Source organism: Triticum urartu, chromosome 5A (assembly GCF_056163025.1).
Source record: "Triticum urartu cultivar PI428250 chromosome 5A, HENAU_Tu73, whole genome shotgun sequence".
Classification (NCBI taxonomy): Eukaryota; Viridiplantae; Streptophyta; class Magnoliopsida; order Poales; family Poaceae; genus Triticum; species Triticum urartu.
This window is the reverse complement of record NC_141877.1, coordinates 259,948,281-259,962,699: the sequence shown is the minus strand read 5'-3', so window position 1 is coordinate 259,962,699 and position 14,419 is coordinate 259,948,281.

The window sequence follows — 14,419 nt, the reverse complement described above, 5'->3', positions numbered from 1 at the left end:
CTATGTGTTACATTGCCAGCATATTCCATGTGTTGACCCGTTTTCGGGCTGCAACGTTAATGTTGCAGACTTTTCAAACGACGATTAAGGAGTTTTTAGGTCGTGGTTCTATACTCAGTGATGTCGTTGGAGTTGATGGACTCGCTTATCTTCCAAGCCTTCCGCTGTTATCGTTATTAGATGGCCTTAAGCCATGTTTATTGTAATAAGATCTCTATTGAGACACTCGATGTAATAAGTGTGTGATTGCTACTCTGTTATAAATCCTCCGAGTACTGTGTGGTGTCAGCATTACTGATCCAGGGATGACACCGAAGCACAGAGATTGGACCGTTTGAGGTCTGGTCGCTACAGAGATGGTATCAGAGCACATGCTGACTATAGGACACGACCACTAAGCTAAAGACCTAGATCACTACCTACTCTCTTCTCTTCTGACCCCTCATCGTTTCTACTCTTTTAGGATGGCGGATGCAAGGAACAAGTTCACGCAACCGGATGAAGATACACCCTTTGGACGTCACTTGAAGGAAGTCACTAGATACCTGAACATAGGAGTACCAAGCTTCACCGGAACCTACAACTCCACTTTACCTGAAGAAGAGCGCTGGATGATTCAAATTCAAGTTCCAGGAAGGATGTTCATGCCAGTCACTGAGCCCATAGAGTTTTCTTTTGATGCACCAACTTGGAGTCTAGGAAAGAGCATGGCAGCTCACATCGCCATAGGACGCATTGGAGAAGTCTATTGCAATGATCTCAAGGATACTATCTACCAGATTTGTGGACGCCGAGATGAGCACTGGGAGATGATCAGCACCAGGAAGGATAGATCAATTGCAGCTTTTATCCATGAGTTAAACCAGCACATTCAACGTCAGGAGAACCAGATGTGCGCCGACATGATAGACCTGAAGAAGGCAAGGACAAGAATCAAGGAACTGGAGGAAGAACTCAAGGCTACACGTGAAGATTATGAAGAAGAAATTGAAGTATTAGTGGACAAGAATGCCGACCTAACAATGAAGATCGGGATATTTATGGGAGGCCCTACACCAGTAGATGAAGATGAAGAACCCAAGGAGATATGCCCGGAAGACTACATCATCATCGACGACACCGATTCGGATCCAGATGATAGCGATGATGACTATGTTGATGAAGCCGGAGCAGATATCATGGAGTCTGCAACCGAAGAATATTTCTAGTAGACCACCTCATCAGTAGTAGTAGTCCACCATGTAAATATTATAGTCCGAGCACTTTTGCGATAGTTAGATCGATTGTATGCCCTTGTTTGATTGAATGAATGAAGTGAATTGTTTGATTTTGCCTCATGTGCATATGGGTAGTGTTTTCTCTTTAGACCCCCTCTATTCTTAAATCTCATATTTTCTAAACCCTCAGATGCCTCCGAGACGTGACCCCGGATTTACCTTTCCACCGGAGCTCACTCAGTTGATCCAGCAGCAGAACACATTGATGCAGTTGCTAGTCCAGAATCAGAATCAGGGGAACAACAACAATCCACCACCACATGTTGATCATTTAGCCTATTTTCTTAGGCTGAACCCGCTGGTGTTTTCCAGTAGCACCGAGCCAATAGTAGCAGATGATTGGCTCCGCAAGACAGCTAGAGAGTTGACCACAGCAGGATGCACGGATGCGGAGAAGGTGAACTATGCCGCACATCAGCTTGAAGGACCCGCAGCATCATGGTGGGAGAACTTCACAGCCACTTTCCCTGTCAACACTGTCACATGGGATCAGTTTCAGCGGGCTTTTCACACTGCCCATGTTTCAGCAGGAGCTATGGCCATGAAGAAGCGTGAGTTTCGCAACTTGCGCCAAGGAGGACGGACAGTTAGCCAGTACGTGGAGGACTTTAGTAAATTAGCACGTTATGCCCCAGATGACGTTGCTACGGATGCAGCTAAGCAGGAGAAGTTTCTGGAAGGACTGAACGATGAGTTGAGCATGCAGTTGATGGTAGCAACCTTCATCAACTACCAGGAGTTGGTAGATCGTGCTCTTATGATTGAAGGGAAGCAGCAGCAAATTGAAAGTCGCAAGAGGAAGTATGCACAAGGAAAGTACAATTCAAGAGCTCAGCAGAAGCCAAGTTTTACCCCTAGACCGGGAGGACATTTTCAGCATACCCATGGAGGAGGTAGCCCGCACAATCATAATGGTCCCAGGAATGGTAATGGTAATGGAGGAAGCAACGGCCGGAACCGCACCAACCCATCAACCCCAGCCAAGAAAGACCTGAGCCAAGTCACTTGCTTTAAGTGTTCGAAGACCGGACATTATGCCAATGAATGTCCTGAATTACAAAATGGAAATAGCAACAGAAGCTCTGGGAAGAAGCCGAACCCTTTGAATAGGGGACAGGTGAACCACGTTAGCGTGGAGGAGGTTGAAGCTCAGCCTGATGCAGTAATAGGTAAGTTTTTGGTTAAGTCATTTACTGCACTCGTTCTTTTTGATACTGGTGCATCACATTCATACATCTCAAGGGGATTTGTGGATAAGTATAACCTGTCAACCCAAGCCCTTAGGTCACCCATGTTAGTAACCTCGCCCGGAGCAGAATATATGGCTAGTCCATGGTGTGATCGGTTACCGTTAAGGATTGGTAACTATGTTTTTCCCTCAGACCTAATAGTATTGGAATCCCAAGGATTGGATGTGATATTAGGCATGGATTGGTTATCAAAGTATGAAGGGAATATTGAATGTGCTAGTAAGTCAATTTTGCTTACCACCCCAGAAGGGAGAAGGATCAAGTATGTATCCCGACATGTGCCAAAGAGGACTCAAGTAAATTGCTTAACAGGAGTTGTGCAGGAGGAAGTACTAGTGGTAAAGGAATTACCTGATGTATTTCCAGAGAAGTTGCCAGGCATGCCACCAGATAGAGACATTGAGTTTTTGATTGAGCTATTGCCAGGCACAGGGCCAATATCGAAGAGACCATACAGGATGCCTGCAAAGGATTTGGTGGAGATTAAGAAGCAAATTAAGGAGTTATTGGATAAAGTTATATTCGCCCAAGTTCTTCACCTTGGGGATCGCCAGTACTTCTAGTGGAGAAGAAGGATGGATCGTTAAGAATGGTTGTCGATTATCGAGGATTGAATGAAGTAACAATCAAGAACAAGTACCCACTACCGATGATCAATGATCTGTTTGATCGATTGCAAGGAGCTAAGGTATTTTCCAAGATCGATTTGCGATCAGGATACCACCAGTTGAAGATTCGGGAACAAGATATACCCAAGACGGCTTTTACCACCAGGTATGGGCTGTACGAGTATACCGTTATGTCATTTGGTCTGACTAATGCACCTGCATATTTTATGAACATGATGAACAAAGTGTTTATGGAGTTTTTGGATAAGTTCGTCGTAGTGTTCATTGATGATATCCTGGTTTACTCAAAGAATGAAGAGGAGCATAAGGAACATTTGCGTTTGGTTCTTGGAAAGCTTAGGGAACATCAATTATATGCCAAGTTTAGCAAATGTGAGTTTTGGTTGAAGGAAGTAGGATTCCTCGGACACGTTATATCCGGAGAAGGAATAGCAGTTGACCCCACAAAGGTTATCACTGTGACCAATTGGGAAGCACCAACAATAGTTGGAGAGATCCGGAGTTTTCTTGGACTCGCAGGATACTATCAGAGATTTATTGAGAATTTCTCAAAGATTGCGAAGCCTATGATGGAGTTGTTGAAGAAAAATACCAAGTTCATATGGACGGAGGAATGTGAGGTTAGTTTCCAGGAGTTGAAGAAACGTTTGGTTACTTCACCAGTGTTGATTTTGCCAGACCAGACCAAGGATTATGAGGTGTATTGCGACGCTTCACATCGAGGACTTGGAGCAGTGCTTATGCAGGAAGGGAGAGTTGTTTCATATGCCTCACAACGGCTTAAGCCTCATGAGTTGAATTATGCTACGCATGATTTGGAGTTAGCAGCCGTAGTGCATGCACTGAAGACTTGGAGACATTTTCTGATTGGAAACCATTGCGAGGTGTATACGGATCATAAGAGTTTGAAGTATATTTTCACACAGAAGGAGTTGAATCTCAGACAAAGGAGATGGTTGGAGCTCATCAAGGATTATGATATGAAATTGCATTATCACCCCGGAAGGGCTAATGTAGTAGCCGACGCATTAAGCCGTAAGAGTCATATCAACACCCTAATGACGGGAGAATTACCAAGGGAGTTAGTCGAAAATCTTCGAGAGTTATGTTTAGAAATAGTCCCGAGAGGCTATGTAGCAGCATTGGAGGTTCAGTCTACATTGATGGATAAAATCAGAGAAGCCCAAAGGACTGACAAGGAGATTGCTTCTATTAAGGAGAAACTAGCAAAGGAAAGGCTAAGGGATTTCGTGAGGATGAGCACGATACCCTATGGTTTGAAGACCGTGTTTACGTGCCCAATGACCCGAAGATCAGGAAGTTGATACTGCAAGAGGCACATGATTCACCATATTCGATTCACCCAGGAAATACCAAGATGTATTTGGATTTGAAGGATATTTTCTGGTGGGCCGGAATGAAGAAGGATATTGCGGAGTACGTAGCAGTTTGTGATGTATGTCAGAGAGTGGAGGCAGAGCATCAGAAGCCAGCAGGATTGCTACAACCATTGCCGATACCCGAATGGAAGTGGGATAACCTAGGCATGGATTTTATTACAGGATTGCCCAGAACACGTTCAGGCTATGACTCGATTTGGGTTGTAGTCGATCATTTGACAAACGTAGCTCATTTCATCCCGGTAAAGACCACTTACACCAGTGCGAAGTTGGAAAAGATATACATGACCAGGATAGTATGTCTACATGGAGTTCCGAGGAGTATCGTATCAGATAGAGGAACCCAGTTTACCTCAAAGTTCTGGAAGCAGTTGCACGAAACTTTGGGAACCAGGCTAGAATTCAGTACAGCTTTTCATCCACAGAAAAATAGACAGACCGAGAGAGTCAATCAGATTTTGGAGGATATGCTGAGAGCTTGTGCGCTAGATTATGGATCTAGTTGGGACGACAATTTGCCATATTGTCACACCCTCGATGCGACTATAGCTCCCACGTGTCGAGGCACGACTTAGAGGCATAATCGCATTGAAGGCAATGTCGCAAGTTAGGCAATCTTCACAACATCCCATGTAATATAATTAATAAAAGGGGAGATAACATAGTTGGCTTACACTCGCCACATCAATCAAGTACATAAAATAGCATTACATCATCCAAAAACTCATGGCCCGACTACGGCGCCAAAATAAAATATAACCCAACATGCGACACGGTCCTGATCACCCCCAACTAGGCACCACTACTGATCATCAGGGAAAGACACGTAGTATCGTTGAGAGTCCTCGTCGAACTCCCACTTGAGCTCGAGCGTGTCACCTGGAGCGGAATCATCAGGCCCTGCATCTGGTGTAATAGTAATCTGTGAGCCACAGGGACTCAGCAATCTCGCACCCTCGCAATCAAGACTATTTAAGCTTAAGGGTAAGGCAAGGTAAATATGTGGAGCTGCAGCAAGCGACTAGCATATATAGTGGCTATCCTGTTCGCAAAAGAGAGCGAGAAGAGGAGGCAAAGCGCGAGCGAGAAACTAGAGGACAACCTGCCCAAACATTACTCCAACACCGTGTCCACTTCCCGGACTCCGCCGAGAAGAGACCATCACGGTAACACACTTTGTTGATTCATTTTAATTAAGTTAAGGTTCAAGTTATCTACAACCGGACATTAACAAATTCCCATCTGCCCATAACCGCGGGCACGGCTTTCGAAAGTTCAAATCCCTGCAGGGGAGTCCCAACTTAGCCCATGACAAGCTCTCACGGTCAACAAAGGAATAGACCTCCTCCCGAGACGTTCCGATCAGACTAGGTACCTCGGTTCTTCAAGACACTTCGACAGGTTAAAACAAGACCAGCAACACCGCCCGAAAGTGCCGACAAATCCCGATAGGAGCTGCACATATCTCGTTCTCAGGGCACACTCAGATGAGCGCTCCATACAACTAAAACCAAACCTTAAGTTTCCCCGAGGGGGCGCTGCACAGGACTCTAGTTTGGACCAACACTCAGAGGAGCACTGGCCCAGGGGGCCTAAAATAAGATGACCCTCGGGCTCCGGAAACCCAAGGGAAAAAGAGGCTAGGTGGCAAATGGTAAAACCAAGGTTGGGCATTGCTGGAAAAGCTTTAATCAAGGCGAACTATCAAGGGGTTCCCATTATAACCCAACCACGTAAGGAACGCAAAATCCGGGAACATAACACCGATATGACAGAAACTAGGGCGGCAAGAGTGGAACAAAACACTAGGCGAGAGGCCGAGCCTTCCACCCTTTACCAAGTATATAGATGCATTAAGATAACATGGCAATATAATGATATCCCAACAAGTAAAATCACGTTCCAACAAGGAATGGTCTCCAATCTTCACCTGCAACTAGCAACGCTATAAGAGGGGATGAGCAAAGCGGTAACATAGCCAATCAACGGTTTGCTAGGACATGGTGGGTTAGAGGTTTGACATGGCAATTTGGGAGGCTTGAAAGCAAGTGGTAGGCATCGTAGCATTGGCATAGCAAAGGAGCGAGCAATCTAGCATAACAAAGATAGCAGTGATTTCGAGGGTATGTTCATCTTGCCTGCAAAGTTGTCGGAGTTGACTGGATCCTCAAAAGCAAACTCAGCGGGCTCCTCATTAGCGAACTCGTCTCCCGGCTCTACCCAAACAAGACAAACAAGCAACAAGGACACAATCAACCACGTGCAAGGATCAAACAATATGATGCAAGGATGGTATGCTATGCGGGATGCATATGCAAGATTTGACAAGAGATGCATGAACCTGGCCTCAACTTGGAAATCCAAGTGTGCCACTGGAAAGATGAGATGAAATCTCTTGAAAACGATATAAAGAACACCGGAATCGGAGCTACGGTTTTGAAATGGCAAGCGATTCAAATATGACCACGTTCTGCGATTTACAGCAAGTAGTCATCTAAATGCAACAAGAAGAACATGCTACAGCACCCGAACATGGCATCAAAATACATGGCAGGGATCCATTCATGATGCTTAACAAAAGTCTAGCACTGAGCTACGGCCAATTCATCCATTAACAGGTTCAAACAAGCACGGCAAAAAATGCATATGGTAAACAGATTTCAGACTTTGTGAAATTAACACTTGTCTGGAATTTCAGATCAGATAGCACTCTTTGGAGCAACAAAACTACATGCTACAGGACCTGAACATGGCAAAGTAAAACATGGCATGGAGCTACTCAAAAAGATTAACAAAAGTCCCTTAGTGACCTTGAGCCAAAAGGGATTAGAAAATACATTTGCAAGCATGTGAACATGGCAAAAACATAATCAGATCACAGACTTAGTGAAAACTGGAGCATGCTGAAAACAGATATCAAGTAGGCATGTTTACGAGCTCGATGCACTCACTACGGAGCAAGTCATGACAAGCTAATCATACACCCATCAAGAATACACAAAATGCAAGATAGACATGGCAAGAACCATATCATAGCATGCACGGTTCAACTACAACATCCTCGGCAAAATCGCTAACAAGTAGACAATCTGCCCAGATTCACGAAATAGCAAAAGTAGAGCTCGATTGACTCAAGCTAGGGTGCTCCAAAATTGCAAACAAAGACATGGATGGATAGAGCATTACAAGATTAATAAAACATCCTTACTGATCATCCTCAAAAGAGGCACGGATCACTAGGAAACGACATGAACATATGGCAACATGAGATAAACAGGTCAAGGACTTAGTGGAAATGCTAAGTCCCTGAAATCAGCATTACCAAGTGCCTCACTTTGCAAGCTTGTGCTAGTCACCACACACATCACAAAAATACATGGGTTGCACCTCTGGAAAGATGGCAAAACCCTTAACAAAACATATGTAGAGCTCATGGGCATATCATGCACACAATAATCATGGCAAAAATGACAAATATCTAAATGGAGTAGCAGATGTGACAATTATCTCAAGTAGCACTCTTCTAACAGAATTTCGGGCATCAAGATGAACTCAAATGAAAATGATGTAATGGAATGATATGATGTACTCTCTGAGACGAACATTTTGATATGATATATGCCCAAAACAGAGCTACGGATGAGGAGTTATGGCCGGATGAACAATGGCATATTATTAGGGTTTCGGGAGTAGAAAGTCAACCCTGAGATATTTTTAGATCCAGATCTGGATCGGATCCGGCGGTACTGTAGCAGCTTTGTCTTCGCCGGAAATGGAGAAGGGGCTGCCGGAGCGGGTTCCGGCCGGCGCGGGTCGCCGGAGCGACGAGGGCGGCGGGCGCGGCGGCTTGGTGAGGCGGGGAGGCGCGGTCGGCGAGCTGGTGCGGCGGCAGTGGAGCACGGCGTCAGCGACGAGGCGCGTCGCGGCAGAGGCGGCAACCAGCGCGGGCGGCGCGGCGAGGGAGCCGGGCGGCGGGCGGAGCGGATCGGCGGCGGGGAAGAAGCAGACAGGCGGCGGCTCAGGCGCACGGGCCGGGAGGGCCGGCGCTGGGCCGCGCGGGCCTGGCGGCGGAGGAGGCCGGCGATGCCACGTGGCAGGCGCGGAGTGGACGGCGCTGATGTCCGGCGCGCGGACGGACGTGTCCGGCGCGCAGATGAGGAGCGGAGCTAGGGTTAGGGTGGTTTGGATCCGGAATTTCGGGGAGGGGATATAAATAGGCATAGAGGGAGCTAGGAGAGTCCAAATGAGGTGCGGTTTTCGGCCACGCGATCGTGATCGAACGCTCTAGATGATGGAGCGGGTTTTGGTGGGTTTTGGGCCAAATTGGAAGGGTGTTGGGCTGCAACACACACGAGGCCTTTTCGGTCCCTCGGTTAATTGTTGGAGTATCAAACGAAGTCCAAATGATACGAAACCTGACAGGCGGTCTACCGGTAGTAAACCAAGGACGCTTGGAAAGTCTCGGTCCAATCCGGAAATGTTTAATCCCCATACAAGAAAGAAAGGTAGAAATGACCACCAGAGGAGAACGGAGCGCCAGAATGCAAAACGGACAACGGGGAAAAAGCTCGGATGCATGAGATGAACACATATGCAAATGCAATGCACATGATGACATGATATGAGATGCATGACAACGAGAACAACACACCTTTACAAAGACCCGAACCCAAGAAAATAAAATAACTTAATGCCGGAAACAGCAAGAGTTGGAGTACATATTGGGTAAGTCATATCCGGGGTGTTACAACACTCCACCACTACGAAAGGATCTCGTCCTGAGATCTAGGACTGAAAGAACGCCGGGTACTCACAACGGAGGTGATCCTCGCGTTCCCAGGTAGCTTCACGGTCGGAATGGTGTGACCACTTGACTTTGAGGAATTTGATTGACTTGTTGCGAGTCTTGCGTTCAGTCTCTTCAATAATAGCAACTGGGTGCTCACGATAAGAGAGATCTTCTTGGAGCTCAATGTCCTCGAAGTTGACGGTGCGGTCAGGAGTCTTGAAGCACTTTCGGAGCTGAGAGACACGGAACACATCATGAAAATTTGCAAAGTTTGAAGGAAGCTCGAGTTGATAGGCGAGATCGCCTCTCTTGCTGACAATCTTGAAAGGTCCCACGTATCTGGGGGCAAGCTTCCCTTTGATACCGAAGCGACGAGTACCTTTCATAGGAGAGACGCGGAGGTAAACATGATCTCTGATCTCAAAAGCCAAATCACGGTGCTTACTATCATAGTAGCTCTTCTGACGGGATTGGGCTGCTTTGAGGTTATCTCGAATGACTTTGCACATTTCCTCTGCCTCTGTGATTAAGTCATTTTCGAGAAGCTGCCGTTCACCGGTTTCAGACCAGTTGAGAGGGGTACGTCACTTCCTGCCATACAGAATTTCAAATGGGGCCTTGCCCGAACTTGCTTAAAAACTGTTGTTGTAGGAGAATTCAGCATAAGGAAGACAATCCTCCCACTTCATCCCGAAGGAGATCACACAAGCCCTGAGCATACCTTCCAGAATCTGGTTGACACGCTTGACTTGACCGCTAGTTTGAGGATGGAAAGCTGTGCTGAAGCGGATGTTGGTGCCCATGGCCTTCTGAAAAAAATCCCAAAACTTGGAGGTAAATATGCTGCCACAGTCTGAAGAGATCACTTGTGGAATACCGTGCAGAGAGACAATTCGAGAGGTATAGAGTTCCGCCAATTGAGCTGCAGTGATTGACTCTTTGATAGGCAGAAAATGAGCCACTTTGGTGAGTTTGTCGATGACAACGAATATAGCATCATTGCCACGTTTGGACTTTGGAATCCCAGTCACGAAGTCCATCTCAATGTGGTCAAACTTCCATTCTGGAATGGCAAGAGGTTGGAGGAGACCAGCTGGCCTTTAGTGTTCTGCCTTCACTCTTCTGCAGACATCACACTCATTCACGAATTGAGCAATCTCGCGCTTCATTCGAGTCCACCAATAAGCCCGCTTGAGGTCCTGATACATCTTCGTGCTCCCAGGGTGGATGGAGAGGAGAGAATTGTGAGCCTCGTTCATGATCACTTTACGGAGGTCACCTTTGGGTACAACAATACGATCCTCGAAGAAGAGAGTGTCCTTGTCGTCAAGGCGGTACCACTTGTACTTGGGCTGACTCTTGGCAATCCCAATCTTCACCTTTTTCACCATAGCATCAAGAAGCTGGGCTTGGCGAATCTGGTCTTCCAAGGTAGGAGAGACTTGAAGGTTGGCGAGGAAACCTTGAGGAACAACTTGCAGATTAAGTTTGCGGAAAGCTTCACAAAGCTCGGGTTGATAAGGCTTGAGAATCAGACTGTTGCAATAAGCCTTTCTGCTCAATGCGTCAGCAATCACATTGGCCTTGCCTGGAGTATACTCGATACTCGGATTATATTCTTGAATCATTTCGACCCATCGAGTTTGCCTGAGGTTGAGATTAGGCTGAGTGAAGATGTACTTGAGACTCTTGTGATCAGTGAAAATGTCCACTTTTCTTCCCAATAAGAGATGTCTCCAAGTCAAAAGAGCATGCACAACTGCCGCCAACTCGAGATCATGACTGGGGTAGTTCTTCTCATTGGGCTTCAACTGGCGAGAGGTTTAAGCAACAACTTTCTTCTCTTGCATCAACACTGCGCCAAGACCTTGGAGAGAGGCATCACAAAAGACCTCGTATGGCTTGGATTCATCAGGCGGAGTCAGAACTGGAGCAGTGATCAATTTCTCTTTCAAAGTGTTGAAAGCAATGTCACACTCCGGAGACCAAACGTACTTGACGTGCTTCTGGAGAAGATTTGAGAGAGGCTTCGCGATCTTAGAAAAGTTTTCAACGAATCTTCGACAGTAGCTTGTGAGACCGAGGAAGCTACGGAGTTGCTTCACGTTCTGAGGAGGTTCCCAATTCACAATTGCAGAAACCTTCTCAGGATTCACCGCAATGCCCTTGGTAGAGATGATATGACCAAGATAAAGAACCGCATCGAGCCAAAATTCGCACTTGGAGAACTTGGCGTAGAACTTGTGTTCCCTCAACTTATCGAGTACCAAACGCAAGTGCTTGGCATGATCTTCCTTGTTCTTCGAGAAAACCAGAATGTCGTCGAGATAGACCAAAACGAAGTCATTGGTGTAGGCGTTGAAGATGAAGTTCATCATGCGAGAGAAAGTCGGAGGAGCGTTGACGAGGCCAAAGACATGACAATGTACTCATATGAACCATAGCTTGTCCTAAAAGCCGTCTTGGGAATATCTTGCTCACGGATTCGAATCTGATGATAACCCATACGGAGATCAAGCTTGGATAATACTTGGGCACCTTTGAGTTGTTCGAACAGCTCGTTGATGTTGGGAAGTGGGTATTTATTCTTGATGGTCTTCTTGTTCAATGGACGGTAATCAACACAAAGTCGGTCCGTTCCATCCTGCTTCTTCACAAAAAGAACACCACAATCCCACGTAGAAGAACTAGGCCGGATGAGACCCATTCTTTCTTGAATATCGAGTTGCTTCTTCAACTCCTTCAACTCTTCAGGTCCGAGCTTGTAAGGACGCTTGCACACTGGTTCCGTGCCAGGCTCAAGATCGATGACGAATTCAACTGGCCGGTGCGGAGGCATTCCTGGAAGCTCTTCTGGAAAGACGTCTTGATATTCGCAAACGACTGGAATTTGCGAGATAGCATCGAGTTCACCCTTCTCATTGAGAGAAAACAGACGGATGGTATTATCCCGAGCGGCAAAGACAATTACATCCTCAGACGAATGAGTCAATTGAATCTGCCTGGCAGCACAATCAAGATGCGCCTTGTGCTTAGAAAGCCAATCCATCCCGAGAATAAGATCAATATCCGAGTTACCAAGAACAATTGGGGAAGAAAGGAACTTGTAGTCGCCCAAGGTGATAGTAACCTCCGGGACGCAGGTGTTAGCTGTCATCTGCTTGCCCGGTGACACAATTTGCAAGGAACTTTGCAGATACTCATAATCGCACTCATACTTTGATGCAAAAGGTTTGGAAATGAAGCAATGCGATGCACCAGTGTCAAAAAGAACTTTTGCAGGGATATTGTTAACTGGAAGGTTACCCATGATGACATCTGACGAATCCTCTGCCTGAGCTGCATTCACCATATTGACCTTGGCGTAATTGGGGTTATGCTTGACCACAGCTGTACTTGCCGATCTCACAGGAGGAGGAGGAGGAAGACGCCTCTGATTGAGACACTTGTTGGCATAGTGACCCTTCTGTTGGCACTTGTTGCACGTGACCTCTGAAAGCGGACGGTGATACGGAGCACTCGATCTTGGAGGTTGGGACGAAGTCTTGTTCTGAAAGCCAGGGTTGGGTGGGTGGGAAGAACCACTGCCACCTTTGCTCTTCTGATACGGCTGACGAAACGGAGGAGGAGGAAGCCAATACTTCTGCTGCTTGGCCACTTGAGTAGAGGAAGAAGGAGTAGTGTCTCTGACTCGCTTCTTGGAAGCATCACACCTCAGTTGAGCGGCCTCTTGCTTCAGTGCCATGTTGTAGAACTCATCGTACCTCAAGGGCTCAAAGAGAACAAGAGCTAGCTGAATTTCTTCTCTGAGACCACCCCTGAACTGGTATATCATGCTCTTCTCATCAGGGACGTCCTGCTTAGCAAAGCGGGCGAGCTTCTGAAACAACTTGTTGTAGTCATAGACAGACAAAGAGCCTTGCTTCAGGTTGCGGAATTCCTCACGCTTGCTTTCAACCACGCTCTGAGGGATATGGGGAGCTCTGAAATCTTGACAGAATTCATCCCAAGTGATCACACGTCCACCTCTGGAATCCTTGTACTGCTGGAACCATTCTGCAGCTTGATCTTTGAGTTGGAAGGAAGCGAACTTGACAAAGTCCTCAGGCCTGACGTTACTGCACTCGAAATGCTTGCACGGATCCACGAGCCAATCGTCAGCATCAGTTGCCTCAACACAATTGCTGAAAGTCTTTGGCCCGTTAGCAAGGAACTGGTTGAGTGTAGCAAAGTGATTCTGATTGTTGCCTTGGTTCCCTTGGTTGCCTTGATTGCGCTCTTGAAGAATTTGCATGATCAACTGTGTGTTTGCATTGGTTGCGGCCATCACAGCTTGCCATGCCTCCGGAGGAGGTGGAGGTGGTGGCGGATCTTGATTCTGATTCTGATTGGTGCTCTTAGCGGGAGCCATCCTGAAGAGGTTGACCACCGTTAGCACATAGACAGATAAAAATTGAAGCTGAATCCAACGGAATGAAAATTGCAACATATAGTCTTCACATCCGAACAAAATGAATGAATGCATTCCTCTTGAAATGGTCACATATCCATAAATTGAGAAGCCACTTAGAATTTAGGTAGAGAAATAAATCAACAAGGTACGGATCAAGAACGAATAATCGGTAAGAAATCCCATTCTCAAACCAAATATCCGTGGAAGAAGAACTATAGCTACGAGAATTCCCACCTATGAAACTCCTGAACCTTTCCGGTTATGCAATCAGGTGTTGGGGATACAGGGGAAGCATAATATCTCACCCAAATCTAGCAAATCCTACATCCAGTTGTATCCATCCTTCAACACATAACCGAGAAAAACTTCAGAAACCATCTACCTCAACCTTCGAAAAGCATCCGTTATACAAGTTATGGCGATACTCCCGAACTCCCGCCCTAGTACTGGGTGGCGTCGAGGTTATCTCACCAACGAACTGCATAAAAGAGATTTTCGATGTCGGCGTACTAAACTCAGGTATTCCAGAACTGCAACGATAAAATTATGACGACAACACCTCAGAGCTCAACTCCCCGGGTCACTTCCACAAAACCCCTGACAGGAGGCACCAAGACAATG